The following is a 25366-nucleotide window of genomic DNA, read 5'->3' on the forward strand; positions in this document are numbered from 1 at the left end:
GTTGAGTGTATTCAGGAAGAATTTCTCATTCAATATGTGGATGGCCCGACTAGAGAGGGGGCAAAACTTGACCTCCTCTTGGGAAATAAGGAAGGGCAGGTGACAGAAGTGTTAGTGAGGGATCACTTTGGGACCAGTGACCATAATTCTATTGGTTTTAAGATAGCTATGGAGAATGATAGATCTGGCCCAAAAGTTAAAATTCTAAATTGGGGCAAGGCCACTTTTGATGGTATCAGGCAGGAACTTTCAAAAGTTAATTGGGGGAGTCTGTGGGAAGGAACAGGGACGTCTGGTAAGTGGCACGCTTTCAAAAGTGTGTTAACCAGGGTTCAGGGTGAACACATTCCTCTTAGAGTGAAGGGCAAGGCTGGCAGAAGTAGGAAACCCTGGATAACTCGGGAAATTGAGGCCCTGGTCAAGAAGAAGAAAGAGGCACATGGCATGCATAGGCAGCTGGGATCAAGTGAATCCCTTGAAGAGTATAGGGGGTGTAGGAGTAGAGTTAAGAGAGAAATCAGGAGGGCAAAAAGGGGAAACGAGATTGTTTTGGCAGATAAGGCAAAGGAGAATCCAAAGAGCTTCTACAAATACATAAAGGGCAAAAGAGTAACAAGGGAGAGAGTAGGGCCTCTTAAGGATCAACAAGGTCATCTATGTGCAGATCCACAAAAGATGGGTGAGATCCTAAATGAATATTTCTCATCAGTATTTACTGTTGAGAAAAGCATGGATGTTAGGGAACTTGGGGAAATAAATAGTGATATCTTGAGGAGTGTACATATTCCAGAGGAGGTGGTGTTGGAAGTCTTAAAGCGCATCAAGGTAGATAAATCCCCAGGACCTGATGAAGTGTATCCCAGGACATTGTGGGAGGCTAGGGAGGAAATTGCAGGTCCTCGAGCCGAGATATTTGAATCATCGATTGTCACGGGTGAGGTGCCTGAAGATTGGAGAGTGGCAAATGTTGTGCCTTTGTTTAAAAAGGGCTGCAGGGAAAAGCCTGGGAGCTACAGGCCAGTGAGCCTCACATCTGTGGTGGGTAAGTTGTTGGATGGCATTTTGAGACACAGGATCTATAGGCATTTAGAGATGCAAGGACTGATTAGGGACAGTCAGCATGGCTTTGTGAGTGGAAAATCACGTCTCACAAATTTGATTGAGTTTTTTGAAGGAGTAACCAAGAAGGCAGATGAGGGCAGTGCAGTTGCTGTTGTCTACATGGACTTTAGCAAGGCCTTTGACAAAGTACCGCATGGTAGGTTGTTGCATAAGGTTAAATCTCACGGGATCCAGGGTGAGGTCTCTAAATGGATACAAAATTGGCTTCTTGACAGAAGTCAGAGGGTGGTTGTAGAGAGTTGTTTTTCAAACTGGCGGCCTGTGATCAGCGGTGTGCCTCAGGGATCAGTGCTGGGACCACTGTTATTTGTCATTTATATTAAAGATTTGGATGAGAATATAGGAGGTATGGTTAGTAAGTTTGCAGATGACACTAGGATTGGTGGCATAGTGGACAGTGAAGAAAGTTATCTCGGATTGCAACGGGATCTTGATCAATTGGGCCAGTGGGCTGACAAATGGCAGATGGAGTTTAATTTAGACAAATGTGAGATGATGCATTTTGGTAGATTGAACCAGGGGAGGACTTACTCAGTTAATGGTAGGGCGTTGGAGAGAGTTACAGAACAAAGAGATCTCGGGGTACATGTTCATAGCTCCTTGAAAGTGGAGTCACAGGTGGACAGAGTGGTGAAGAAGGCATTCGGCATGCTTGGTTTCATTGCTCAGAACATTGAATACAGAAGTTGGAATGTCTTGTTGAAGTTGTACAAGACATTGGTAAAGCCACACTTGGAATACTGTGTGCAATTCTGGTCACCCTATTATAGAAAGGATATTATTAAACTAGAAAAGTGCAGAAAAGATTTACTAGGATGCTACTGGGACTTGATGGATTGAGTTATAAGGAGAGGCTGGATAGACTGGGACTTTTTTCTCTGGAGCTTAGGAGGCTGAGGGGTGATCTTATAGAGGTCTATAAAATAATGAGGGGCTTGGATCAGCTAGATAGTCAATATCTTTTCCCAAAGGTAGGGGAGTCTAAAACTAGAGGGCATAGGTTTAAGGTGAGAGGGGAGAGATACAAAAGTGTCCAGGGGGCAGTTTTCTCACACAGACGGTGGTGAGTGCCTGGAACAAGCTGTCAGAGGTAGCAGTAGAGGCGGGTACAATTTTGTCTTTCAAAAAGCATTTAGGTAGTTACATGGGGGTACGATGGGTATAGAGGGATATGGGCCAAATGCGGGCAATTGGGATTATCTTAGGGGTTTTAAAAAAAAGGGTGGTATGAACAAGTTGGGCAGAAGGGCCTGTTTCCATGCTGTCAACCTCAATGACTCTATAACCCAGTGTGGAGCAGCACGGGGGGAGAGCGGGGAACCCAGTGTGGAGCAGCGCAGGGGGAGCGAGGGGTACTCAGTGTGGAGCAGCACGGGGGGAGAGCAGGGAACTCAGTGTGGAACAGTGCGGGGGGAGAGCGGGGAACCCAGTGTTGAGCAGTGCGGTGGGGAGAGCAGGGAACCCAGTGTGGAGCGGCGCGGGGGGAGAGTGGGGAACCCAGTGTGGAGCAGCGCAGGGGGAGCGAGGGGTACTCAGTGTGGAGCAGCGCGGGGGGAGAGCAGGGAACCCAGTATGGAGCAGTGTGGAGGGAGCCGGGGGAACCCAGTGTGGAGCAGCGCAGGGGGAGCGAGGGGTACTCAGTGTGGAGCAGCGCGGGGGGAGAGCAGGGAACTCAGTATGGAACAGTGCGGGGGGGTGAGCGGGGAACCCAGTGTTGGGCAGTGCGGTGGGGAGAGCAGGGAACCCAGTGTGGAGCAGCGCGGGGGGAAAGCGGGGAACCTAGTGTGGAGCAGCGCGGGGGGAAAGCGGGGAACCCAGTGTGGGGCAGTGCGGTGGGGAGAGCAGGGAACCCAGTGTGGAGCAGCGCGGGGGGAAAGCAGGGAACCGAGTGTGGAACAGTGGGGGGAGGGGGGGGGTGCACAGGGAATCCAGTGTGGGGCAGCGCGGGGGGAGAGTGGGGAACCCAGTGTGGAGCTGCGCAGGGGGGAAGTGGGGGGAACGCAGTGTGGAGTAGCACGGGCGGAGAGCGGGGAACCCAGTGTGGGGCAGCATGGGGAGAGAGCGAGGAACCCAATGTGGAGCAGCGGCAGGGGGAGAGCGGGGAACCCAGTGTGGAGCAGGGCAGGGTAAAGCGGGGAACCCAGTGTGGAGCAGCACGCGGGGAGGGCGGGGAGCCAGTGTGGTGCAGCACGGGGGAGAGCGAGGGATCCAGTGTGGGGCAGCGCGGGGGGAGAGTGGGGAACCCAGTGTGGAGCAGCGCAGGGGGAGAGTGGGGAACCAGTGTGGTGCAGCATGGGGGGAGAGTGGGGAACCCAGTGTGGAGCAGCGCAGGGGGAGCGAGGGGTACTCAGTGTGGAGCAGCGCGGGGGGAGTGCAGGGAACCCAGTGTGGAGCAGTGCGTGGGAGCGGGGGGGGGGGAGCGGGGGGGGAGCGCGGGGGGGGGAGCGGGGGTGGGGGGGGGGGGAGCGGAGGGGGGTGGTGTGAGAGCAGGGAACTCAGTATGGAACAGTGCGGGGGGAGAGCGGGGAACCCAGTGTTGGGCAGTGCGGTGGGGAGAGCAGGGAACCCAGTGTGGAGCAGCGCGGGGGGAGTGGGAACCCAGTGAGGAGTAGCGCAGGAGGCACGGGGAACCCAGTGTGGAGTAGCGCAGGGGAAGAGCGGGGAACCCAGTGTGGAGCAGCACGGGGGGAGAGCGGGGAACCCAGTGTGGAGCAGCACGGGGGGAGAGCGGGGAACCCAGTGTGGGGCAGTGCGGTGGGGAGAGCGGAAAACCCAGTGTGGTGCAGCGCTGGGGGAGCACAGGGAACCCACTGGGGGGCAGCGCAGGTGGAGAGCAGGGAACCGAGTGTGGAACAGTGGGGGGAGTGGGGGGGGGTGCACAGGGAATCCAGTGTGGGGCAGCGCGGGGGGAGAGCGGGGAACCCAGTGTGGGGCAGCATGGCGGGAGAGTGGGGAACCCAGTGTGGGGCAGCATGGCAGGAGAGTGGGGAACCCAATGTGGAGCTGCGCAGGGGGGAAGTGGGGGGAACGCAGTGTGGAGCAGCACGGGCGGAGAGCGGGGAACCCAGTGTGGGGCAGCATGGGGAGAGAGCGAGGAATCCAGTGTGGAGCAGTGCAGTGGGGAGAGCGGGGAACCCAATGTGGAGCAGCGGCGGGGGGAGAGCGGGGAACCCAGTGTGGAGCAGCACGGGGGGAGAGCGGGGAACCCAGTGTGGAGCAGCACGGGGGGACAGCGGGGAACCCAGTGTGGGGCAGTGCGGTGGGGAGAGCGGGGAACCCAGTGTGGAGCAGCACGGGGGGAGAGTGGGGAACCCAGTGTGGGGCAGCGCGGGGGGACAGCGGGGAACCCAGTGTGGAGCAGCGCGGGGGGAGAGCAGGGAATCCAGTGTGGAGCAGCATGGCGGGAGAGTGGGGAACCCAGTGTGGGGCAGCATGGCGGGAGAGTGGGGAACCCAGTGTGGGGCAGTGCGGTGGGGAGAGCGGGGAACCCAGTGTGGGGCAGTGCGGTGGGGAGAGCGGGGAACCCAGTGTGGGGCAGTGCGGTGGGGAGAGCGGGGAACCCAGTGTGGGGCAGTGCGGTGGGGAGAGCGGGGAACCCAGTGTGGGGCAGCGCGGGGGGAGAGCAGGGAACCCAGTGTGGGGCAGCGCGGGGGGAGAGCAGGGAACCCAGTGTGGAGCAGCACGGGGGGAGAGCGGGGAACCCAGTGTGGGGCAGCACGGGGGGAGAGCGGGGAACCCAGTGTGGGGCAGCACGGGGGGAGAGCGGGGAACCCAGTGTGGGGCAGCACGGGGGGAGAGCAGGGAACCCAGTGTGGGGCAGTGCGGTGGGGAGAGCGGAAAACCCAGTGTGGGGCAGTGCGGTGGGGAGAGCGGGGAACCCAGTGTGGAGCAGCACGGGGGGAGAGCGGAAAACCCAGTGTGGTGCAGCGCTGGGGGAGCACAGGGAACCCACTGGGGGGCAGCGCAGGTGGAGAGCAGGGAACCGAGTGTGGAACAGTGGGGGGAGGGGGGGGTGCACAGGGAATCCAGTGTGGGGCAGCGCGGGGGGAGAGTGGGGAACCCAGTGTGGGGCAGCATGGCGGGAGAGTGGGGAACCCAGTGTGGAGCTGCGCAGGGGGGAAGTGGGGGGAACGCAGTGTGGAGCAGCACGGGCGGAGAGCGGGGAACCCAGTGTGGGGCAGCATGGGGAGAGAGCGAGGAATCCAGTGTGGAGCAGTGCAGTGGGGAGAGCGGGGAACCCAATGTGGAGCAGCGGCGGGGGGAGAGCGGGGAACCCAGTGTGGAGCAGGGCAGGGTAAAGCGGGGAACCCAGTATGGAGCAGCACGCGGGGAGGGCGGGGAGCCAGTGTGGTGCAGCACGGGGGAGAGCGAGGGATCCAGTGTGGGGCAGCGCGGGGGGAGAGTGGGGAATCCAGTGTGGAGCAGCGTGGGGGGAGAGCGGGGAATCCAGTGTGGAGCAGCGCAGGGGGAGAGCGGGGAACCCAGTGTGGAGCAGCGCTGGGGGAGAGCAGGGAACCCAGTGTGGAGGGGAGAGCGGGGAACCCAGTGTGGAGCAGCACGGGGGGACAGCGGGGAACCCAGTGTGGAGCAGCACGGGGGGAGAGCGGGGAACCCAGTGTGGACCATCGCGGGGGAGGGGGTGGTGGGTAGAGCGGGGAACCATGTGTGGAGCAGCGCGGGTGTGGGGAGAGAGGGGGGAACCCAGTGTGGAGCAGCGCAGGGGGAGTGGGAAGCCAGTGTGGAGTAGCGCAGGAGACACGGGGAACCCAGTGTGGAGTAGCGCAGGGGAAGAGCGGGGAACCCAGTGTTGGGCAGTGCGGTGGGGAGAGCAGGGACCCCAGTGTGGAGCAGTGCGGGGAGAGCGCAGGGAACCAGTGTTGTGCAGCGCGGGGAGGGAGCGGAGAACCCAGTGTGGTGCAGTGCTGTGGGAGCACAGGGAACCCAGTGTGGGGCAGCGCGGGGGGGAGAGCGGGGAATCCAGTGTGGAGCAGTGCGGGGAGAGCGCAGGGAACCAGTGTTGTGCAGCGCGGGGAGGGAGCGGAGAACCCAGTGTGGTGCAGTGCTGTGGGAGCACAGGGAACCCAGTGTGGGGCAGCGCGGGAGGAGGGCGAGGAACCCAGTGTGGAGCAGCACGGGAGGAGAGTGGGGAACCCAGTGTGGAGCATCGCGCAGGAGGGGGAGGTGGGTGGAGCGGGGAACCATGTGTGGAGCAGCGCGGGTGTGGGGAGAGAGGGGGGAACGCAGTGTGGAGTGGCGCGGGGGGAGTGGGAACCCAGTGAGGAGTTGCGCAGGGGAAAAACAGGGAACCCAGTGTTGGGCAGTACGGTGGGGAGAGCGGGGAACCCAGTGTTGGGCAGTGCGGAGAGAGAGCAGGGAACCAGTGTGGTGCAGCACGGGGGGAGAGCGGAGAACCCAGTGTGGTGCAGTGCTGTGGGAGAGCAGGGAACCCAGTGTGGAGGGGAGAGCGGGGAACCCAGTGTGGAGCAGCACGGGGGGACAGCGGGGAACCCAGTGTGGAGCAGCACGGGGGGAGAGCGGGGAACCCAGTGTGGACCATCGCGGGGGAGGGGGTGGTGGGTAGAGCGGGGAACCATGTGTGGAGCAGCGCGGGTGTGGGGAGAGAGGGGGGAACCCAGTGTGGAGCAGCGCAGGGGGAGTGGGAAGCCAGTGTGGAGTAGCGCAGGAGACACGGGGAACCCAGTGTGGAGTAGCGCAGGGGAAGAGCGGGGAACCCAGTGTTGGGCAGTGCGGTGGGGAGAGCAGGGACCCCAGTGTGGAGCAGTGCGGGGAGAGCGCAGGGAACCAGTGTTGTGCAGCGCGGGGAGGGAGCGGAGAACCCAGTGTGGTGCAGTGCTGTGGGAGCACAGGGAACCCAGTGTGGGGCAGCGCGGGGGGGAGAGCGGGGAATCCAGTGTGGAGCAGTGCGGGGAGAGCGCAGGGAACCAGTGTTGTGCAGCGCGGGGAGGGAGCGGAGAACCCAGTGTGGTGCAGTGCTGTGGGAGCACAGGGAACCCAGTGTGGGGCAGCGCGGGAGGAGGGCGAGGAACCCAGTGTGGAGCAGCACGGGAGGAGAGTGGGGAACCCAGTGTGGAGCATCGCGCAGGAGGGGGAGGTGGGTGGAGCGGGGAACCATGTGTGGAGCAGCGCGGGTGTGGGGAGAGAGGGGGGAACGCAGTGTGGAGTGGCGCGGGGGGAGTGGGAACCCAGTGAGGAGTTGCGCAGGGGAAAAACAGGGAACCCAGTGTTGGGCAGTACGGTGGGGAGAGCGGGGAACCCAGTGTTGGGCAGTGCGGAGAGAGAGCAGGGAACCAGTGTGGTGCAGCACGGGGGGAGAGCGGAGAACCCAGTGTGGTGCAGTGCTGTGGGAGCACAGGGAACCCAGTGTGGGGCAGCGCGAGGGGGAGAGTGGGGAACCCAGTGTGGAGCAGCGTGGGGGGGAGAGCGGGGAACCCAGTGTGGGGCAGCGTGGGGGGGAGAGCGGGGAACCCAGTGTGGGGCAGCGCGGGGGGGAAAGTGGGGAACCCAGTGTGGAGCAGCGTGGGGGGGAAAGCGGGGATCCCAGCGTGGAGCAGCATGTGGGGGAAAGCGGGGAACCCAGTGTGGGGCAGCGCGGGGGTGAAAGCGGGGATCCCAGCGTGGAGCAGCGTGTGGGGAAAGCGGGGAACCCAGTGTGGAGCAGCACAGGGGGAGCGGGGAACCCAGTGTGGAGCAGCACGGGGGGAGAGTGGGGATCCCAGTGTGGAGCAGTGTGGGGGGGAAAGCGGGGAACCCAGTGTGGAGCAGCGCGGGTGTGGGGAGGGAGGGGGGAACCCAGTGTGGAGCAGCGCGGGGGGCGCGGGGAACTCAGTGTGGAGCAGCGCGGGGGGCATGGGGAACCCAGTGTGGAGCAGCGCGGGGGGGCACACAGGGGGGGAACCCAGTGTGGAGCAGCACAGGGGGGCGCGGGGAACCCAGTGTGGAGCAGCGCGGGGTGGAGGGGGGGGGCACCCAGTGTGGAGCGGCGCAGGGGGCGCAGGGAACCCAGTGTGGAGAAGCGCGGGGAACCCAGTGTGGAGCAGCGCGGGGTGGAAGGGGGGGGGGAACCCAGTGTGGAGCAGCATGGGGGGGCGTGGGGAACCCAGTGTGTAGCAGCGCGGGGGAGAACCCAGTGTGGAGCAGCGCGGGGCGGAACCCAGTGTAGAGCAGCGCGGGGGGGCGGGGGGGGGGGGGGGGGTGATGGAGGGGGGTACCTGTGTGGAGCAGCGTGGGGCGGAACCCAGTGTAGAGCAGCGCGGGGGGGCGAGGGGGGTGATGGAGGGGGGTACCTGTGTGGAGCAGCGTGGGGCTGGGGCAGGGGGGTGGTGGGGTAGAGTGGGGAATTGGAGGATGGTGATGCCAAATGAAATTAAATGTTTCTCAAGCATCGACAGCAAAAGAAACGCATGGCAACCCGGGCACACCCCCCACCCCCTCACCCGCTCCTCCAACCACAGTCTGCCCCTCCTGTGGCAGCGAGTGTCGGCACACATTTGATTCCTCTGTCACCTAAGAAGTAGTTTTTAATGTGGAAACAAATGATACTCGACTCTCCGAGACTGGCTAAGAAAACTGATACAGCCAAATCTTTCACTATTTGCCTTTATTATCTTATTTATTTAGAATTTTTTTTTGTAAAGTTGCTCTTAATATTTTCTTTGTTTTCCTTTGCCGTTTTCACAATCCACTGGATTATCGCTTCTTTTACATTTATGAAGCCACTTCTTCAGTTTTAACCTACACTTTACTGTTTATATTCTGCGTGGTTACTTGTCTGGAGAAGTGGAAATATTTCCCTTTCGCTGTGTGTTCATATTGTTCAAAACAAAGAAAAAATAACAAAGAACAACACAGGAAGAGGCCCTTTTGCCCTCCAAGCCTGCGCCGATCATGATGCCTGCCTATGGAGTCCGTATCCATCCATTCCCATCCTGTTCATGTATTTGTCTAGTTGCACCTTAAATGCTCCTATTGTATCTGCTCCCATCACCTCCCCGGGCTGCGCATCCCAGACATTCACCACCCTCTGTGTGGAAAACTTGCCTTGCACATTATAGAATCCCAAAATGCAGAAGGAGGCCATTCGGCCCATCAAGTCTGCACCGACCACAATCCCTATCCCCATAACCCCATGCGTTTACCATAGCTAGTCCCTCTGACACTAAGGGGCAATTTAGCATGGTCAATCCACCTAACCCGCACATCGTTGGACTGTGGAAGGAAACCGGAGCACCCGGAGGAAACCCCCGCAGACACAGGGAGAACGTGCAGACTCCGCACAGACAGTGACCCAACCGGGCATTGAACCCAGGTCCCTGGCACTGTAAGGCAGCAGTGCTCACCACTGTGCCGCCCTCTAAACTTTTCTCATGGGAGAGTGTCTCCTCTACACTTTTCCCCACGCACCTTAAACCTTTGTCCCTGAGTACTTGACTTTTCTAACATAGGAAAGAGTATCTGATGATCCACTCTGTCCATGCCACTCATAAATCTTATAGACCTCTATCAGGTCACCCCTCACCCTCTGTCATTACAGTAGGAACAAACCGAGTTCATCCAACCTCTCCTCATAACTAATACCCTCCAGACCAGGCAACATCCTGGTAAACCTCTTCTCTACCCTCTCCAAAGCATCCACATCCTTCTGGTCGTGACCAGAATTGTATACAATATTCTAAATGAGGCCTAACTTCAGTAAGGCCTTTGACAAGGTCCCTCGTGGCAGACTGATGCAGAAGGTGAAGTCGCATGGGATCAGAGGTGAGCTGGCAAGGTGGATACAGAACTGGTTTGGTCAAAGAAGACAGAGGGTAGCAGTGGAACAGTGCGTTTCTGAATGGAGGGCTGTGACAAGTGGCGTTCCTCAGGGATCAGTGCTGGGGCCTTTGCTGTTTGTAATATATATGTAAATGATTTGGAGGAAAATGTAACTGGTTTTATTAGTAAGTTTGCGGACGACACAAAGGTTGGTGGATTTGCGGATAGCGATGAGGACCATCAGAGGATACAGCAGGATATAGATCAGTTGGAGACTTGGGCAGAGAGATGGCAGATGGAGTTTAATCCGGACAAATGTGAGGTAATGCATTTTGGAAGGTCTAATTTCGATAGGAAATATACCGTAAATGGCAGAACCCTTCAGAGTATTGATAGGCAGAGGTACAGGTACACTGGTCACTGAAAGTGGCAATGCAGGTGGAGAAGATAGTCAAGAAGGTATACGGCATGCTTGCCTTCATCGGCCGGGGCACTGAGTTTAAAAATTGCCAAGTCTTGTTGACACTTTATACAACCTTAGTTAGGCCACACTTGGAATATAGTGTTCAATTCTGGTTGCCACACTACCAGAAGGATGTGGAGGCTTTGGAGAGGGTACAGAGAAGATTTACCTGGATGTTGCCTGGTATGGAGGGCATTCGCTATGAGGAGAGATTGGAAAAACTTGGTTTGTTCTCGCTGGAACAATGAAGGTTGAGGGGCAACCTGATAGAAGTCTACAAGATTATGAGGGGCATGGACAGAGTTGATAGTCAGAAGCTTTTTCCCAGGGTGGGAGGGTCAATTATTCGGGGGACATAGGTTTAAGGTGTGAGGGGCAAGATTTAAAGGAGATGTAGGAGGCAAGTGTTTTTACACAGAGGGTGGTGGGTGCCTGGAACTTGCTGCTGGGGGAGGTAGTGGAAGCAGATATGATAGTGGCATCTTGACAAATACATGAATGGAATGGGAATAGAGGGATATTGTCCCCGGAAGGGTAGGGGGTTTTAGTTCAGTTGGACAGCATGGTGAGTGCAGGCTTGGAGGGACGAAGAGCCTGTTCCTGTGCTGTAATTTCATTTGTTCTAAGATTCTGTACAGCTGCAGCATTTCCTTGAAAACGCCCGTTGTTTTTCTCTGTTACTATATCATAGAATGATTACAGCCCAGAGGGAGGCCAATCAACCCCTCTGGTCTACGCTGTCTCTCTGCGGGAGCACTTCGCCGAGCATCACTCTGTCTTTTCCCCACACAGCGCTGAACATGTTACTTTTCTGATCCTGATCCAATTCCCCTTTTCCAGTGATCCAGTGGGGTTCAGACTCAGAAGTGACGGGGACCCGTAATGAACAGGATGAGTTGGAAATATGACCTGAATCTTACCTTACCGTGGGAAGAGTCAGTTTCTCACTCTGATACGTTTCAGCCGAATCAATGTGTGGCCACGAACCCGAATGAAATTGTGTTTTCAGCTGTTAATATGAGGGAGAAACCTTTCAGTCTTCACCCTGCGTAGCGGCGATTGTTGCTCTGATTCTCAGATCTCTTCGTCACACCAGCTGTACATGGAAAATGTTACGAGGATACTTGGAAATGTGCGGTCCTATTGGCTGCACAGTGGTTATACCCCCGTCATTTCCCGTCAATGATCTGTGGACTGTCAAACCTCCTCTAAAGGTTGGATTTAAAAACCGGAATATGAAATCTGAAAGTTCAAAGTGAACCGCCTCCCCCAACAACATCACATTCCGGAGAGTAACTCAACAAAATGCAGAGACACAGAAACCGAGGCAGGGTCGCTGAAATCAAACTGGTAATCTTCAATATCCAGTTACAGATGAACTTGGCATCGGTTACGATGCAGTCAGATTAACCAAGAGAGTTAAGAATTGTAATGCACACATTTATTCTCAGTCAGTCCAATACTTAGCAACTGGTTGAATCTCACATGAACAGGCATGTGACCTACACTTGAAATGTCCGCAGAAAACTGGAAGGCAGATCAACACAATAAAAATGTAGAAAGAAAGACATGTTTGTTCAGGGAACCGAGTGGAACTTTGTATTTGGTACAAACGATTCTAATAATATCTCAGATTCTGACAGTGTAAAACTGAGCAAACCTTTGTTTGCCGAGTCGATGATGTCTTTTCTGCTACAGTTTAAAACAGGCGAAAGCAAGTCACGCCCCCGTTTCACATCTCTCGCTGTCTTTTTCTCCTCGCAGTTAGACAGCTCCCAAGATCCAGACCCTGAGCGGGGGCTGGGGTTCCGAGAAGCAGTTTGAATGGCCCGTGTTATGCAACAAGTGACTCATTTGGCAGGATGCACAGAGTTTGCGGGGGAGGTGAGGAGGGATGGTCGGCTGAAGGGAAGTTGGCAAAATTAGACCCCAGCTGATGTGTTGCACAGGAAGCTCTAACTTCAATGATTGCTCATTGGCTATCATCAGTCTCTTTTTTCAAATAATGAGGTGGGTGATTTGGATAAGTATTGAAGAACTCCAAATTTAATGATCAAACTTTTATAAAGCAAATTACCGCGGGATGCTGGAATCTGAAACCAAAAGAGAAAATGCTGGAAAATCTCAGCAGCTCTGGCAGCATCTGTAAGGAGAGAAAAGAGCTGAGGTCATCTGGACTCGATCCTGATCAAAGTGGGATTTGAGGGTTTGGGGTTGGAACCCTGTCTGTGGTTAAAAGATGTTTCCACATCACGGTGAGTGAACGGGTAGATATTGGATGACGAAGTTCAGAGGGTGGCGATTCGGAAAGTCAGGCTTGTTTCATCTCTTTGCAAAAGCGATCCAGCTAATCTCACTCCCTCATGTACCTGTTAACGCTGCAACATTTCCCTCTCCAATATAAAATTACTATCGAATTCACTTCATAACAAAGCAATATTTTATCTCAAATGTTCTCTTAATTTATGATTTCACCCTGAAAATAAAAGGTTGAGTTGATGTTCCTGTTGGAAATGCAATCAGATTGATCTTGGCATTCTGCAAAAGTTTAAATTAGGCAATAGTGATCATTTTTATCTCTCTTTCTCAGGTTTTGATTTCTTCCAAGTCTTCCATTGCCACACACATTCTAATTTACTCGGATGCTATGGGGACTTGATAGTTTGAGTTATAAGGAGAGGCTGGATAGACTGGAACTTTTTTCCTGGAGCATAGGAGGCTTAGGGGTGATCTTGTAGAGGTCTGTAAAATAATGAGGGTCATGGATAAGGTGGATAGTCAACATATTTTCCCAAAGGTAGGGGAGTCTAAAACTCGAAGGCATAGGTTTAAGGTGAGAGGGGAGAGATACAAAACGATCCAGAAGGGCAATTTTTTCACTCAGAGGGTGGTGAGTGTCTGGAACGAGTTGCCAGAGATAGTAGTAGAGGCGGGTACAATTTTGTCTTTGAAAAAGCATTTAGACAGTTACACGGGTAAGATTCGTATAGAGGGATATGGGCCAAATGCGGGCAATTGGGACTAGCTTAGTGGTGAAAACTGGGCGGCTTGGACAAGTTGGGCCAAAGGACCAATTTCCACGCTGTAAACGTCTAGGACTGTAATTTATTATCAACATTTAGGGGACATCTTGGTGGGTACATGAATAGGCAGGGAATAGAGTGATACGGACCAAGTAAGGGTGGAAGGTTTTTTTCGTATAGTTCGGGCATTGTGATTGGCACAGGCTTGGAGCCTGTTCCTGTGCTGTTCTTTTCTTTATTCTTTAATTTGAAATCCACCCTCAGAGGAACAAATAATGGACCCTGCAAAGGACAACTGCGGTTTAGGAATCCGATGTTCTGAACGATAAGGCTCTGAGGACAGGAATGGTATGTGATGATGGGTGTTATTTATAGTATATTTTGGGGAATATGGCGGTGATCTGCAAAGAAAGCCCTCTGTGTTTGTGTCCATGGTTAATTCAAATGGGGTAATGTTAATAGAGAGAGTTTGTGTGCATTTGAAATGAGAGTTTATGGAGGGGTTGCAAAGAACAAAGAAAAGTACAGCACAGGAACAGGCCCTTCGGGCCTTCCAAGCCTGCGCTAATTATGATGCCTGCCCAAGCTAAAACCGTATGCACTTATGGAGTCCATATCCATCCATTCCCATCCTATTCATGTATTCATCTAGTTGCACCTTAAATGCTGCTATCGTACCCACCACCTCCCTGGGCAGCGCGTTCCAGACATTCACCACCCTCTGTGTAAAACACTTGCCTCGCACATCTCCTCTAAACTTTTCCCATGGGAGAGTGTTGTTGTGGGAAAAGTACCACTGGGTCAGGCTTGAAGGTTTCAAGAATACAGTTTTATTTTAACGAAGCTTCGTGGAGAAAAGGCACCAACAAGCAGCAAACCTTCTCTCAATGAGACAATAGGAGCGGTCCATCTTTATACCCTTTACACAATAGATGGACCGGATATCTAGCCATTATCACATCGTTGTAATCAAGTAGGTGATCGATCGTTGACACATCATTATAGACAAGTACAGACAGATACAGACATGAACATGTTAACATCGCATTGTCTTATGAATGGATACATTTCCTACGTCAGTGGCTATCAATGGGTTTAGTTTCGGCCTATTCATATAGTAATTTACAGTAATTGGTTTTCCTGCAGTTATGTATTCCCGATCCCACCTGTAGCTAATCTCATTATCTACCCCTATTGTCCTTATCCTTAAGCCCTGGCTGGCTTCCTGTAGGATTTGATTCTTGCATGTTTAACTTTGAATACCTGTCTGTCCTTTATGTTTTAATCTCAGGTGTCTGTCTGGACTGAAAGTCAGTGCCCGTTTAATGTCTCTTTCCCAGGTGACTGTTTGTGTGCCAGGCAACCATCTTATGTGTACCCATCTGTATATTTTTCCTACTTCAGTGTCTCCTCTAAACTTTTCCCACGCACCTTAAACCTATGTCCCCGAGTACTTGACTTTTCTACCCGAGGAACGAGCATCTGACTATCCATTCTGTCCATGCCACTCATAGTCTTGTAGACTTCTATCAGGTCACCCCTCAACCTCTGTCGTTCCAGTGAAAACAAACCGAGTTTATCCAACCTCTCCTCATAGCTAATACCCTCCAGACCAGGCAACATCCTGATAAACCTCTTCTCTACCCTCTCCAAAGCATCCACATCCTTCTGGTAGTGTGGCCACCACAATTACACACAATATTCTAAATGAGGCCTAACTAAGGTTCTGTACAGCTTCAGCATGACCTGCCAATTTTTATACTCAATGCCCCGACCGATGAAGGCAAGCATGCCGTATGCTTTCTTGACTACCTTATCCACCTGCCACTTTCAGTGCATTTACAAGCCAATAGGTTGGGCTTTAAAATTTGCATTTTGAGATAAGTTGGAACTTGACTTTTCAACTGTTGAATTTCAAAGGGGAGTTTCGAAGTATCAAGGAACTTTTATAACGAACAAGTATTTCAGAAGTAAACAGAGGAAGGTTGTTAAACTGAATTGACCCAAAAGTGGAGGCAATAGGAAAACATGAACGATGTTTATATTTTGGTAAAGCTGAGATCAAAGAGGTGGTTGTAGACAATGGAATCTAGTGGTGGTCCATTTTGGCAGGTCAAATGGGATGAAGGAGTATAATATCAAGGGTAAGACTCTTAGCAGTGTAGAGGATCAGAAGGACCTTGGGGTCTGGGTCCATAGGACTCTTAAATCGGCCTCGCAGGTAGAGGAGGTGGTTAAGAAGGCGTATGGTGTGCTGGCCTTCATCAATCAAGGGATTGAGTTTAGGAGTCGGGAGATAATGATGCAGCTTTATAAGACCCTCGTCAGACCCCACTTGGAGTACTGTGTTCAGTTCTGGTTGCCTCATTATAGGAGAGATGTGGAAATGATTGAAAGGGTGCAGAGAAGATTTACAAGGATGTTGCCTGGATTGGTTGGCATGCCTTATGAGGATAGGCTGAGGGAGCTCGGTCTTTTCTCCTTGGAGAGACGAAGGATGAAAGGTGACCTGATAGAGGTGTACAAGATGTTGAGAGGTATAGATCGGGTGGATTCTCAGAGGCTTTTTCCCAGGGCTGAAATGGCTGCTACGAGAAGACACAGGTTTAAGGTGCTGGGGAGTAGGTACAGAGGAGATGTCAGGGGTAAGTTTTTCACTGAGAGGGTGGTGGGTGAGTGGAATCGGCTGTCGTCAGTGGTGGTGGAGGCAAACTCGATAGGGTCTTTTAAGAGACTCCTGGATGAGTACATGGGACTTAGTAGGATTGAGGGTTATAGGTAAGCCTATATATAAGCCTAGGTAGGTAGGGACATGACCGGCGCAACTTGTGGGCTGAAGGGCCTGTTGTTCTGTAATTTTCTATGTTCTATGTTCTAAGGTGAAAGAGAAAAATAATATTTAAGAAAATATGTTTAACTGAGTTGTTCTGGCTGTGTGCGGGAGATGTCCTGAGACGTGATCTGTGCTGGGAGATGGTGCAAAATTATAATGGATATAAATTGTCCCATTGGTAAGAAGCAGCATGGGTTCATGAAGGGCGGTTCATGTTTGACTAATTTGGTGGAATTCTTTGAGAACATTACATGCGCAGTGGACAATGGGGAACCTGCGGATGTGGTGTATCTGGATTTCCAGAAGGCATTTGACAAGGTGCCGCACCAAAGACTGCTCATAAGGTAAAGGTGCACGGTGTTATGGGTAATGTATCAGCATGGATAGAGGGTTCGTTAACTAACAGAAAGCAAGGAGTAAATGGGTGTTTTTCTGGTTGGCGATCAGTGACTAGTGGCATGCCTCAGGGATCAGTGTTGGGACCGCAATTGTTTACGATTTACACAGATGATTTGGAGTTGGGGACCAAATGTAATGTGTTAAAATTCGTGGATGACACTAAGATGAGTGGCAGAGCAAAGTGTGCAGAGGATGCTGAAAGTCTGCAAAGGGATATAGATAGTCTAAGTGAGTGGGCAAGGGTCTGGCAGATGGAGTACAATGTTGGTAAATGTGGGGTCATCCATTCTGGTAGGAACAATAGCAAAATGGACTATTATTTAAATGGTAAAAAATTGCAGCATGCTGCTGTGCAGAAGGACGTGGGTGTCCTTGTGCAAGAATCACAAGGAGTTGGTTTGACGGTGCAGGAGGTAATTAAGAAAGCAAATAGAATTTTGTCCTTCATTGCTAGAGGGGTGGAATTTAAAAACAGCGAGGTTATGTTGCAGCTGTATAAGGTGCTGGTGAGGCCACACCTGGAGTACTGTGTACAGTTTTGGTCTCCTTACTTGAGAAAGGATATACTGGCACTGGAGGGAGTGCAGAGGGGATTCACTAGGTTGATTCCGGAGTTGAGAGGGTTGGCTTATAAGGAAAGACTGAGTAGACTGGGACTATACTCATTGGAATTCAGAAGAATGAGGGGAGATCTTATAGAAACATATAAAATTATGAAGAAAATAGATAAGATAGAAGCAGGGAAGTTGTTTCCACTGGCGGGTGAAACTAGAACTAGGGGGCATGACCTCAAAATAAGGGGGAGCAGATTTAGGACTGAGTTGAGGAGAAACTTCTTCACACAAAAGGTTGTGAATCTGTGGAATTCCCTGCCCAGTGAAGCAGTTGAGGCTACCTCATTGAATGTTTTTAAGGCAAGGATAGATTACATTTTTGAACAGTAAAGGAATTAAGGGTGATCAGGCAGGTAAGTGGAGCTGAGACCACGAAAAGAGCAGCCATGATCTTATTGAATGGCAGAGCAGGCTCGAGGGGCCAGATGGCCTACTCCTGCTCCTAGTTCTTATGTTCTTAAAAGTTGGGAATTTGAAAGCAACCATCCAGTTAAACTAGAAAAGAGTTGACCATCAAAAAGCAGTCTGTTTCTGATTTTCTGCTCCCAGTATTGCCCCTGGAGCAAAGATGGGACTGCGTCCAATTCAAGAACCAGTTGAATGTAAAGTAAGTTCAGGGGATCTCAGTGAGACCAGGATATGAGCCTGGGGGATGGGGTGAAAGCAAGGGAGATGGTGGACAGGGTGCTAAGTCCAGGGTGGGGCTTCCTTGGGCAATGCAGGAGGGGGTCAGCTCTTGTGGGGATTCTCAATTACAACAGGGTGCCTGTGGCGTATGGATCCTCCCCCCTTCCTTCCCTAGGCTGATCAGACTAACCTGCCAGGCCATCCCCACTCCGCTTTCACCCCCCCAAACCCCCCCCACCACCCCGCCCCACCGATCCCCATCAGTGGAAACATTAATCGGTCCCTTACGGCCTCAACTGGGGCAAGGGTGTCCAGACCATAGCTGGGGTGAAAATTTCTATGATCACCATAGCTGGGGTGAAAATCACCCTCAAAACCTTACTGGCTCCCCCTCCTGGAAACCTGTCTATTGTGGACCATGAAATTCCTGCCCTATGCCCCTGTATAATAAATAGGTCTGAGTTAATATGAAAACAAACTATGGTTAATAAAAATAGGAATTATGAGAAACAATGTCAAGTTTCAAACGTGCTGGTGTTAAACCAAAATTGGTTCCTGATGGAACCCAATTGTTGAACAGTCTTCAAAAAAAACTGGAAACAGGATGTTGGTCAATGACTTAGCAATTGAAATTGCAGAAGTTGCAATGGAAGGTCCCGATACACGGGCGTGAAACCGTGGTCAAGTCGGATGTGAGGCCATTAACATGATCCGCGTCCGCGCAGATGCCCACTTTACCGAGGCCCGAAAATGGTCGCGATCCGATTCGCGCCTGAATATTTGCATGCATTAAAATTGAATTAATGAACTGCCCGCCCAACTTTATCAGCATTTCCCCCTTTACCATCATGTTCGTGCGTCCAGATTTGGCACAAAACAGACATGCTCGGCAAAAGGTCTGTTTCGAGCGCTCCAGCTGCTGAAGAGATACGTTCAGAGCTTCCAACGGCTCTCGGACTCAGATCCGTGGTGGGGGCGGAGGGAGGCAGGCGAGATCATTCCCTGGTGGGAGGGGGTGGGCAGAGGGAGGCCAGATTGTTGTCTGGTGTGGGTGGGGGGGGGGGGGGCGTGGGGGGGGAGGTGGGCCCAATCATTCTCTGGTGGATGGGGGTGAGGGAGGAGGGAGGCCCGAACATTCTCTGGTGGGGGGGGCGGGGGGAAGCCAGATGGACTTCTGGTGGAGGGGCGGGGGGGACAGCTGCCACTCTGCGGGCAATCAGTGGGGGAGAAAGTGGGCAGAGGGTTGGGATCAGTCTGGGTAGCGGAGGGGGGTGGTTGGATAAGGGGGACAGTTATCTTGTAGGGGTGGGGTTGATGTCTCTGGGGACCATCTCTCCCGGTCCACTTTATCTGCTTTTTGTGGCCCGGGAGTGATGTGACAGCGGCGCGACTTTCAAATTTTTTTCCTCACTGCGCATGCGCAGTTCAGAGCTCTGATTGCTTTGAGCACGCTAAGCCCCGCCCACAGCGCAATTCAGACCCGCGATTTTTTTCGCAGATTATAAGTCGGATCTGAATTGTGCCCAGATTCAGCACTTAGAATGAAAATGGTAAAATCGGACCAGAAGAGTATACGCTTACTCAGAGACAACAAATGCTGCTCATGTGAACAAGTCTCTGATTATTCAAGACAAGGATGAATCTGCAGTTTTTTCATTCATTCGTGGGACATGGGTGTTGCTGGCTGGCCAGCATTTATTGCCCATCCCTAGTTGCCCTTAGAGGGCAGTTGAGAGTCAACAACATCCCACAGGAAGAGAGATGAGGTCCGGAGAACAGATTTTAATGAGTTTGGAAGGAAATTAAAAAAGCACGACCTCAAGAGCTGTAATCTCAGGGCTACTCCCAGCAAAACGTACTAATGAGTATTGGAATAGACAGAGCATCGATCAATTGAATATTTAAGGCAGAAGGCCTGCATCCAGCATGGAGTAGGGCGCGAGGGAAGAGAGAGTGTGTGTGAGGAGTGGGGGGGAAACAGAGAGTGTGTGTGTGAGAGGTGGGGGAAAGAGTGAGTGTGTGACACTCTCTTACCTGGCTCTGGAGTCACATGTAAGCCAGACCAGATAAGGACGGCAGATTTCCTTCCCTAAAGGACGTTAGTGAACCAGATGGGTTTTTCCGACAATCGACAATGGTTTCATGGTCATCAGTAGATTATTAATTCCAGCCATTTTAGCTGAGTTTCTGGGTTAATAGTCGAGCAATAATTCCATCAGGACATCACTGCAGAAGTTTCTCAGGGGAGTGTGCTAGTTCCCACCACCTTCAGCTGCTTCATCAATGAACTTCCTTCCATCATAAGGTCAGAAGTGGGGATGTTCATGGATGATTGCACATTGTTCAGCATGATTCATAACACTTCAGTTACTGAAACAGTCCTTGTCAAAATGCAACAAGACCTGGACAATATCAAGGCTTGAGCTGACAAGTGGCAAGTAACATTTGCGCCACACAAAAATGACAGCCAATGACCGTCTACAAAAATAGAGAATCCAACCATCATCCCTTGACATTCAATAGCATTGCTATCGCTGTATACCTCACCATTAACATCCTCGGATTTGCCATTGGCCAGAACCTGAACTGGACTAGCCAATACATATAATGGCTCCAAGAGCAGAACAGAGGCTAGGATTCCTGGGTGGCAACTAACTCACCTCATGACTGCCCATTATCCACAAGTCACAAATCTGGAGTGTGATGGAATACTCTCCACTTGCCTGGGAAAATGCAGCTCCAACAACACTCAAGAAGCTTACATAGAAACATAGAAAAACTACAGCACAGACAGGCCCTTCAGCCCACAAGTTGTGCCGAACACATCCCTACCTTCTCGACCTACCTATAACCCTCCATCCTCCATAAAGATGTGCCGAACACATCCCTACCTTCTCGACCTACCTATAACCCTCCATCCTATTACGCTCCATGTACTCATCCAGGAGTCTCTTAAAAGACCCTATTGAGTTCGCCTCCACCACCACTGACGGCAGCCGATTCCACTCGCCCACCACCCTCTGTGTGATAAACTTATCCCGAACATCTCCCCTGTACCTACCTCCCAGCACCCTAAACCTGTGTCCTCTCGTAGCAGACATTTCCACCCTGGGAAAAAGCCTCTGAGAGTCCACCCGATCTATGCCTCTCAACATCTTATACACCTCTATTAGGTCTCCTCTCATCCTTCGTCTCTCCAAGGAGAAAAGACCGAGCTCCCTCAGCCTATCCTCATAAGGCATGCCACTCAATCCAGGCAACATCCTTGTAAATCTCTTCTGCACCCTTTCAATCTTTTCCACATCCTTCCTATAGTGAGGCGACCAGAACTGAGCACAGTACTCCAAGTGGGGTCTGACGAGGGTCTTATATGGCTGCATCATTATCCCCGGACTCCTAAACTCAATCCCTCGATTGATAAAGGCCAGCACACCATACGCCTTCTTAACCACCTCCTCCACCTGCGGGGCCGATTTTAGAGTCCTATGGACCCGGACCCCAAGGTCCTTCTGATCATCTACAGTACTAAGAGTCTTTCCCTTTATATTGTACTCCTTCATCCCATTTGACCTACCAAAATGGACCACGACGCATTTATCTGGGTTGAAGCCCATCTGCCACCTGTCCGCCCAGTCTTGCATCCTATCTATATCCCTCTGTAACTTCTGACATCCCTCCAGACTATCCACAACCCCACCAACCTTCGTGTCATCGGCAAACTTACCAACCCATCCCTCCGCTTCCTCATCCAGGTCATTTATGAAAAAAGCTTAACACCATCCAAGACAAAGCAGCCCACTTGATTGGCTCCCCATCCACAATTATTCACTCCTCAACCATTGATGGGCAGTGGCAACAGTATGTGCCATCTATAGAATTGCACTGGAAGGTCTCACCAAGACAGCATCTTCCAAACCCTAGCCACTACCAGCTGGAGGACAGGGGCAGTAGATACATCACCACCTGGAAGATCCTCGTCCAAGCCACACACCATCCTGACTTGGAAATATATCTCCATTCCTTCACTGTCACTGGGTCAAAATTCTGGAACTCACTCCCTAACAGCACTGTGGGTGTATCTACACCACAGGGTCTGTCGCAGTTCAAGAAGACAGTTCACCACCACGTTCTCAAGAGCAATTAGGGATGGTTGATAAATGGTGGCTTAGCCAGTGGCACCCAGATCCCATGAAATATGAAATGAAACATCTTTGAGATAGGGATTAGTGGATGCAAAATGGTGAAATAATTCTAGAAACAACTGAAGATGCTGCAATGTGGGATGTTAGGATCTGTCGAGATGAATCAAATGTCATCCATGATTACCATGTGATCTTGAATGTTTACAAACAGGGTTGGATGAAGTAAGATGGGAGGAGCCTTGTGAAAAACATCAACAACAGCAATTGGCTCGTTGGATCAAATAGTCTGTGTCTGTGTTGTTAGTTTGAGCTGGATCACCAGAACAGATAGAAATGATCTGGGATTGATATCTTCACTAAAGGAGAGTTCCAACTTGCACTGAAAAGACGGAGGCTGAGGGGATAGAGGTCTACAAAATTATGAGAGGCATAGACAGGGTGAATAGTCAGAGGCTTTTTCCCAGTGTGGAAGTGTCAATTACAAGAGGGCACAAGTTTAAGGTGAGAGATGGTAAGTTCAGGGAAGACGTGCGAGGAAAATGTTTCACACAGAGAGTGGTGGGTGCTTGGAGCACACTGCCAGTGGAGATGATGGAAGTAGGCACATTAGCAACGTTCAAGGTGTATCTTCATAGACACAGGAACAGCAGATAGCCAGAGGGATAGAAACCGTGTATCGGCCCAGCCTTGGTAGGCCGAAGGGCCTGTCCCTGTGCTGTATTGTTCTTTGTAACAAAGCAGCACCTCTTCGGGTAACAGTAACATCTTGACTGAGATTATACACATAACCAAGGAAATGAGTGAAGAAACATTTCGGAGAATAAAGAAAAGCACAGATATAAGAAAGGAATTGGTATAATCAGTGGACAGTTGTGTTAGTGCAGGGACAAGGCTAACAGCACAGTGATGTTGGTCTGCTTATATTCAAATATAATCAATTATGTTTCATCACTTACTGAGAGTCTGTTATTTCAGTCAGTACTTTTAATATTAACAAATGAACATGTTATCTTTGAGCACATTTATTACAGTTCAGAAAACCCTGACAATCTACACCATAGAAATAATAATTTGAAGAGGAATCTCAGCTTATGATCTCGGTTTTATATTAAAAATTGGCTGAAAAGAGCATAGCCACAGTCACCACCCCTCCCCCACCCATATCAAACACAAGCACACATACATAAACACACACACACACACACACAGTTTGCATGGTCTAATTGGAACACTGATTAATTAACTTGTGCAAAGCAGAACTTCAACTGTAAACCCATTCTTATCTAATATGCACATTTTCCATCATTGTCACGTTGTAGGGAGGAGGGTTCTCATTGAGCTGTTGCTGGGGTGGTGCAGAAGGGTTGTTGTGCACCACAATCACCGGCTGAAAAAAACAAATATGAGTAGAATTAGCACAGAATAAGTCAGACAGTTCATCATGATTCAGCCGTCTCTCCCAACCCTTTGGAGCCATTCCCCTGCCACTTTCCCCACTCGGACAATAATGTTTGTGCTGACTCTCTGCCAGAGCAATCTACAAGGCTGTGTTTACTGGTGCCACAGCAGAGGGAGAGCACTTCCTGCACATACTCAGATGAGGAAGTCTATCCGCTGAATTGCTGAAAATAGTTTATCTTCATTGAACGAACCTAAATGTGTTTCGTTAGTAACTGTGCATTTTATTCATATAGATTTCATCCGTGTTCAAAAGTTCACTGATTAGGATGGAGCTTTATCCACCCACATTGTCCCTGTCACCCCGTGCATTGTGTTGTACCTGTTAATTCTCAGATACTTTTGACCAGTTTGCTGACTCTAAGGTTTTACCCCGGTGTCCTTATTTGCAAGATGGACGAAGGACAAACACAAGTAAAGGTTCAACAAGTTTATTAATAATAACACTATTAACCTATTAACCCTTAAATTACCCACATAAAACAAGAGGATACCCCAGATTCAAGTATACTACCCGCAAAGATGGCTTGGTTAAACTGCAGGCTCGATTCTCTGAGTCCCTCTGGTCTGTCGTCACGAAGGTGAATCTCGATGGCAGCTTCTTCCTTCCTTCCTTCTCTGGTCAGTCTTCCGGATGGTCAAGGTCACCTCCTTCATCGAGTCGTCGCTGCTGGTGCGTCTGAAAATGTGTCCCTTTATCCCCCTGCCTTTCCAGAAACTTCTCTGGCTTCTGGCCAATGAGGTCCCAGGAGGGGGTTCCAATACCCAGTGGGTTTCTTGATGTCTGCCTGACAGGACACCAGGGTCCGCCCTCAGGTGTCCAATTCCATGCTGTTGCTTACATGTAACCTGTTTTCAGATAAGCTAACTGCAGGAACTCTCGGTGACAGAAGGTCTGGCCCGATCTGGGCTTCTAACAATAGGGCTGGTGCATTTCAATGGGGTGCAATGATCTCCTGCTAAGTATCAGTCGAGTACAATGACCTTTGATGGGTGGTTGATGGGTCAGGCCCAGACATGTTTGTGTATTTGTACAATTGGCCTGCCCGCGGTTTGACTGTGTTTGATTTTAATATGCCCAATTCTTTAATTTAGGATATCCAATTTTATCAGCCTTAAAACTAGGCCCTGTTTATATTACCACGTTCCCTCCTGTTGATCCAGTGAGCGTCAGTGAACCGGATCACACAATTCTTACCAAACCATCTCAACAAGCAAGTACCCCGAATCTGGGATTGACAGTATCATCCGTTACCCACAATAGTACCAACAAATTTAAATGAAGTAAAATAATTTTGTTAAAAACAATAAGAAACAATACATCAATCGGGTATATACAAAACAAAGCAATAAACAGTACAAAATGACAAGTGACTATATATATTAAATACAGATGGGAGAGTATCAAGGCTCTTGATTGTAGAGTCTCTCCCGATGTCGGATGGCCCTTGCCGAGTCCAAGTTTTGCAGAAATTCCTTCTTCTATCTGATGAATTTAAATGTGAGGATGGTTAGGTACACTGCTATAAGTAGGATTCCTATTACGGCCAGGTGTGACAGAATGCGGACCCAGGGTGGATTTGAACCCCAATCCCAGAGGTCCTCCCACCATGTAGTGACTCTAATTTCACTAATGTTCTTTTCTATTTCCCCTGTTTGTTGCACCACTTTGACAAAGGTCTTGTGTGCTGTGATCAATTGTGTCCGAATTTGTTGAAGTTTCTCGGGGAGAAGTGTTATCCCAGTATCAAATTTTTCAAAATAGTCTCCCAAGCTTTGTCTCAATTTCTCGCTAGCATTTATTAGTGTTTTCTCTCTTCTGTGTATATCTACCATCTCAATTAATCCTATCCTAGCGGGAATCTGTGCTTTAATGCAAAAGGTAGTGTTGTGGATGTTACAAATGACTGCCC

At 51.1% G+C, this 25366-nt stretch overlaps 1 protein-coding gene across 3 annotated transcripts in view; it reads right to left on the reverse strand.

Annotated features, from left to right (window-relative positions):
• The window catches only part of LOC144486546 (membrane-spanning 4-domains subfamily A member 8-like), a 75029-nt gene that overhangs the window by 28422 nt on the left and 21241 nt on the right, over window positions 1-25366 (reverse strand). Inside the window, exons 1-2 of one of the 3 annotated variants that reach the window (XM_078204613.1) lie at window positions 12018-12151; window positions 11283-11453 (exon numbers count right to left, since the gene is read on the reverse strand). The exons of 1 other annotated variant lie outside the window; for it this stretch is intronic. The gene's annotated coding sequence lies outside the window, so the exon portion shown is untranslated. Of the gene's footprint in view, window positions 1-11277; window positions 11454-12017; window positions 12152-25366 lie in introns of those variants that run through there. One more of the 3 variants, XM_078204600.1, reaches the window with a different exon arrangement.

Source organism: Mustelus asterias, chromosome 3 (assembly GCF_964213995.1).
Source record: "Mustelus asterias chromosome 3, sMusAst1.hap1.1, whole genome shotgun sequence".
Lineage (NCBI taxonomy): Eukaryota > Metazoa > Chordata > Chondrichthyes > Carcharhiniformes > Triakidae > Mustelus > Mustelus asterias.